Source organism: Arachis stenosperma, chromosome 1 (genome assembly GCF_014773155.1).
Source record: "Arachis stenosperma cultivar V10309 chromosome 1, arast.V10309.gnm1.PFL2, whole genome shotgun sequence".
NCBI classification, from domain to species: domain Eukaryota; kingdom Viridiplantae; phylum Streptophyta; class Magnoliopsida; order Fabales; family Fabaceae; genus Arachis; species Arachis stenosperma.
Genome location: NC_080377.1, coordinates 61530211 through 61536210, shown reverse-complemented (window position 1 = coordinate 61536210; position 6000 = coordinate 61530211).

The following is a 6000-nucleotide window of genomic DNA, read 5'->3' as shown; positions in this document are numbered from 1 at the left end:
ACTCAATTTTTGAGGTGGAAAGAACTTTGCTAAGAAGGCATTGACTAGCTTTTCCCATGAGTCCAGGCTTTCTTTAGGTTGTGAGTCCAACCATGTCCTAGCTCTGTCTCTTATAGCAAAAGGGAATAGCATAAGTCTGTAGACCTCAGGGTCAACCCCATTAGTCTTGACAGTGTCACAGATTTGCAAGAATTCAGCTAAGAACTGATGAGGATCTTCCAATGGAAGTCCATGGAACTTGCAATTCTGTTGCATTAGAGAAACTAATTGAGGCTTAAGCTCAAAGTTGTTTGCTCCAATGGCAGGGATAGAGATGCTTCTCCCATAGAAGTCGGGAGTAGGTGCAGTAAAGTCACCCAGCACCTTCCTTGCATTGTTTGCATTGTTGTTGTTTTTGGCTGCCATGTCTTCTTCTTTGAAGATTTCTGTTAGGTCCTCTACAGAGAGTTGTGCTTTAGCTGCTCTTAGCTTTCGCTTCAAGGTGCTTTCAGGTTCAGGGTCAGCTTCAACAAGAATGCTTTTGTCTTTGTTCCTGCTCATATGAAAGAGAAGAGAACAAGAAAATGTAGAATCCTCTATGTCACAATATAGAGATTCCTTGAGGTGTCAGAGAAGAAGAAAATTAGAAGGAAGAGGTAGAAGAATTCGAACTTAATCAGATAGAGTTCGAATTGTGCATTGAGAAGGAGTGGTACTTCCATAAATAGAAGGATGTGAGAAGAGGGGAAGAAATTTTCGAAAATTAAGTGAAAGATTTTAAAAACATTTTGAAAAACTTTAATTTGATTTTCGAAAATCAAGAGTGAGAAGAGATCAAGTAATTTTTGAAAAAGATTTTGAAATTAGAAATCAAAAAGATATGATTAAAAACTGTTTTGAAAACAATTTTAAAAAAGATTTGATTTTAAAAAATAATGACTTGCCTAACAAGAAAAGATATGATTCAACATTAAACCTCTCTCAACAGAAAAGGCAACATATTTGAGATGTTGAATCAAATCATTAATTGTTAGCAAGTATCTTTGAAAAAGGAAAGAAATTGATTTTGAAAAAGATTTGATTGAAAAGATTTGATTTGAAAAAGATTTGATTTTGAAAAACTTTGAAAACTTGGAAAAAAATTGATTTGAAAACAAAATCTTCCCTCTTGTGCCATCCTGGCGTTAAACGCCCAGAATGGTGCACATTCTGGCGTTTAACGCCCAATGCACTACCTTTTTGGGCGTTAAACGCCCAACCAGGCACCCTGGCTGGCGTTTAAACGCCAATCTGTCCTTCTTCAGTGGGCGTTTTGAACGCCCAGCTTTTTCTGTGTAATTCCTCTGCTGCATGTTCTGAATCTTCAGTTCCCTGTACTATTGACTTGAAAATAGAACCAAGATCAAATAAACAATGCATGCAAGACACCAAACTTAAAATTAGACACTAGACTCAAACAAGAAACATAAAATATTTTTGGTTTTTTTATGATTTTGTAATTTTTTTTTGTGCTTTTTCGAAAATTATATGGAAATAGAAAATAAAGGTTTCAGAATTCTTAATTTGGATTCCAGGAATCATTGCAATGCTAGTCTAAGACTCCGGTCCAGGAATTAGACATGGCTTCACAGCCAGCCAAGCTTTCAAAGAAAGCTTTGGTCCAAAACACTAGACATGGCCAATGGCTAGCCAAGCCTTAGCAGATCATTGCTCCAATAGCCAGATTGATGGAGATCAACAAGCTCTTGTGATGATGAGTTGAAACCTCGGTCCAATAAAATTAGACATGGCTTTACAGCCAGCCAGACTTCAACAGATCATCATGAAACTCTAGAACTCATTCTTAAGAATTCTGAAAAATACCTAATCTAAGCAACAAGATGAACCGTCAGTTGTCCATACTCGAAACAATCCCCGGCAACGGCGCCAAAAACTTGGTGCACGAAATTGTGATCACTACAACTTCGCACAACTAACCAGCAAGTGCACTGGGTCGTCCAAGTAATAAACCTTACGCGAGTAAGGGTTGATCCCACGGAGATTGTTGGTATGAAGCAAGCTATGGTCACCTTGTAAATCTTAGTCAGGCAGACTCAAATGGGTATGGGTGATATACGAATAAAACATAAAGATAAAGATAGAGATACTTATGTATTCCATTGGTGAGAATTTCAGATAAGCGAATGGAGATGCTTTGTCCCTTCCGTCTCTCTGCTTTCCTACTGTCTTCATCCAATCCTTCTTACTCCTTTCCATGGCAAGCTTATGCAAGGGTTTTACCGTTGTCAGTGGCTACCTCCCATCCTCTCAGTGGAAATGTTCAACGCACCCTGTCACGGCACGGCTATCCATCTGTCGGTTCTCGATCAGGCCGGAATAGAATCCAGTGATTCTTTTGCGTCTGTCACTAACGCCCCGCCCTCAGGAGTTTGAAGCACGTCACAGTCATTCAATCATTGAATCCTACTCAGAATACCACAGACAAGGTTAGACCTTCCGGATTCTCTTGAATGCCGCCATCAGTTCTTGCCTATACCACGAAGACTCTGATCTCACGGAATGGCTGGCTCGGTTGTCAGGCGAGCGCTCGGTTGTCAGGCGATCAACCATGCGTCGTGTATCAGGAATCCAAGAGATATTCACCCAATCTAAGGTAGAACGGAGGTGGTTGTCAGTCACACGTTCATAGGTGAGAATGATGATGAGTGTCACGGATCATCACATTCATCAAGTTGAAGAACAAGTGATATCTTGGAACAAGAACAAGCGGAATTGAATAGAAGAACAATAGTAATTGCATTAATACTCGAGGTACAGCAGAGCTCCACACCTTAATCTATGGTGTGTAGAAACTCCACCGTTAAAAATACATAAGAATAAGGTCTAGGCATGGCCGTGAGGCCAGCCTCCCAAAGAGGGTTCAATCATAAAAACATGATCAAAAGATTTTAAAATACAATAGTAAAAGGTCCTATATATAGAGAAGTAGTAGCCTAGGGTGTACAGAGATGAGTAAATGACATAAAAATCCACTTCCGGGCCCACTTGGTGTGTGCTTGGGCTGAGCAATGAAGCATTTTCGTGTAGAGACTCTTCTTGGAGTTAAACGCCAGCTTTTGTGCCAGTTTGGGCGTTTAACTCCCATTTTGGTGCCAGTTCCGGCGTTTAACGCTGGGAATTCTGAAGGTGACTTTGAACGCCGGTTTGGGCCATCAAATCTTGGGCAAAGTATAGACTATCATATATTGCTGGAAAGCCCAGGATGTCTACTTTCCAACGCCGTTGAGAGCGCGCCAATTGGGCTTCTGTAGCTCAAGAAAATCCACTTCGAGTGCAGGGAAGTCAGAATCCAACAGCATCTGCAGTCCTTTTCAGCCTCTGAATCAGATTTCTACTCAGATCCCTCAATTTCAGCCAGAAAATATCTGAAATCACAGAAAAACACACAAACTCATAGTAAAGTCCAGAAAAGTGAATTTTAACTAAAAACTAATAAAAATATACTAAAAACTAACTAAATCCTACTAGAAACATACTAAAAATAATGCCAAAAAGCGTACAAATTATCCGCTCATCAGTTACTCATTTTCTGTAAACCTAAGTTACTAGTTTAATATAAAAACTACCTTTAGAGATTCATTTTTTAATTTATGACATTTTACATCTCATATTGTATCTTCTACAGCATGAGTCTCTAAACCCCATGGGTGGGGTGAGGAGCTCTGCTGTGTTTCAATGGATTAATGCAATTACTATTATTTTCTATTCAATCACGCTTGCTTCTGTTCTAAGATACTCACTCGTACTTCAATATGAAGAATGTGATGATCCATGACACTCATCATCATTCTCAAATTTATGAACGCATGCTTGACAACCACTTCCGTTCTATCCGAACTCAACGTAGTCATTAGGCGACAGCTTGAGTGCGTATCTCTTAGATTTCTAATCCAGAAGTTTGACTTGCATCTTCTGACAATAGAGCATTCAAACTCGTGAGATTAAAACCTTCGTGGTAGAGGCTAGAACCAATTTCCAGCATTCCTGAGATCCGAAAAGTCTAAACCTTGTCTGTGGTATTCCGAGTAGGATCTGGGACGGGATGACTGTGACGAGTCTCAAACTCGTGAATGTTGGGCACAGTGACAGTGTGCAAAAGGATAGAGAGATCCTATTGTGACACAAGTGAGAACCAACAGATGATTAGTCGTGCGGTAGCTGTGCTTGGTATTTTTCATCCGAGACGAGAGATCTGACAATTGATTAGCGATACAGAAACCGTACCTGGACTATTTTCACTAAGAGGACGGATGGTAGCCATTGACAACGGTGATCCACCAACATATAGCTTGCAATGGAAGGAAGCCATGCATGTTTGGAGAATAAGACAGTAGGAAAGTAGAGATTCAGAAGACAGAGCATCTTTGAAACCTCAACCTGTTCTCCATTATTGAATAACAAGTATCATTCATTTCATGTTCTTTTACTTTTTACAAATGAAATCATTTTTATCACTAATCTCCTGACTAAGAGTTACAGGATAACCATAGCTTGCTTTAAGCCGACAATCTCCGTGGGATCAACCCTTACTCGCGTAAGGAATTATTACTTGGACGACCCAGTGCACTTGCTGGTTAGTTGTACCGGAGTTGTGAAAAGTGTGATCACAATTCTGTGCACCACCCACTACCCACTTTTCTGAGATTCCAATGGATATGCTTCTCCTGATCGGCTGTGTCATGGAGGGGAAGGAGGTCTACTTCCCCTAGTTGATCAGAAGAGGTATGTGGCGAGCACATATTAGGGGCCTCCTACCATTTTCTACTTTGGTCACTCGGATGATTGAGTTAGCTAGCGCCCGATGGAGGGATGATGACGCAATAGCACCACCCCCAGACGACGACGATAAGGAGGTTACTATTCTGTGGGGTACATGGGTGCACGAGAAGCCCCCATCTAGGCGCCACTCTCGAGCTAGAGCAGGAATAGAGGCAGCTAGACCTTCATCAGCAGCACCAGCAGGACCTTCCTTCTTCAGCAGCAGTACCTTTACTACCACCAGCACCCGAGCTGACCTACCTTCTGGTAAAGCATCTATTCTGATTCATGGAGCGCAGTGAGCGCCGGATTATGCGACGCTTAGACCGATTGGACCAGGCATTCGTAGCACAGGGCGTTGAGCTACCACCTCTTCCCGATTCTCCAGCATCTGATGAGGAGGAGCATGTGAAAGAGCCAGTTCAGCAGGAGGCACCCTCACAGACACAGGCTACACAGGAGACTCAGCCGCCTCCCGAGGAGCTAGTGACCCAGCCTCAGCCCCAGCTACAGCCAGATGCGACCATTGACCCCCCATTCTGAGCCAGAGCGCTAGCATCGAGGACAATGCTTGATCTTAAGTGTGGGGAGGTCACCATCGTCGCCATCGGTGCATTTGGTGAACATTTTTGGACACTATCTCCTAGTTTATCTTCTAGTTTATATTATTTTGCACCTTTTGGATCATTGTATATATTAGTATTGTGGATTGTGGATACTTTTGTTTAGTTTGTTTTGTTGATTTTACACCTTTGCTTTATATATTTACTTTTGCTTTATATAGTTGTTTTAGCTTGTTGTAGCTCGTGGTTGTGATTAGAAAAAAAAATATTTTGGATTGTTAAGACCTAGTTAACCCTTTTTGCATAAAAGAGCTTGTATTTGATTGGAAAAAAAGGGATTAACTAAGAATTTGTAGAATTTCTCAATCACAACGTTGCATTAATAAGCTTAATAAAAAATGATAAAATTTTCCAATGAATTTACCTATAGGGCACCACCCCAATTGATTGGAGGAATTTTTGTGGAACTTGCATGAAGTTATATTTTGTGGATCATGTTTTGAGCTAAGAACATAAGCAAGTGAGATTTGAGCCTATTGATGTGGTTACATCTTATAACCACTTATTTCCCTTCTTGTGTGTTATTGTTCTCTTCCTATGATTGTGATCCTTGATTTGCCTAATTCTATATATCCACTTA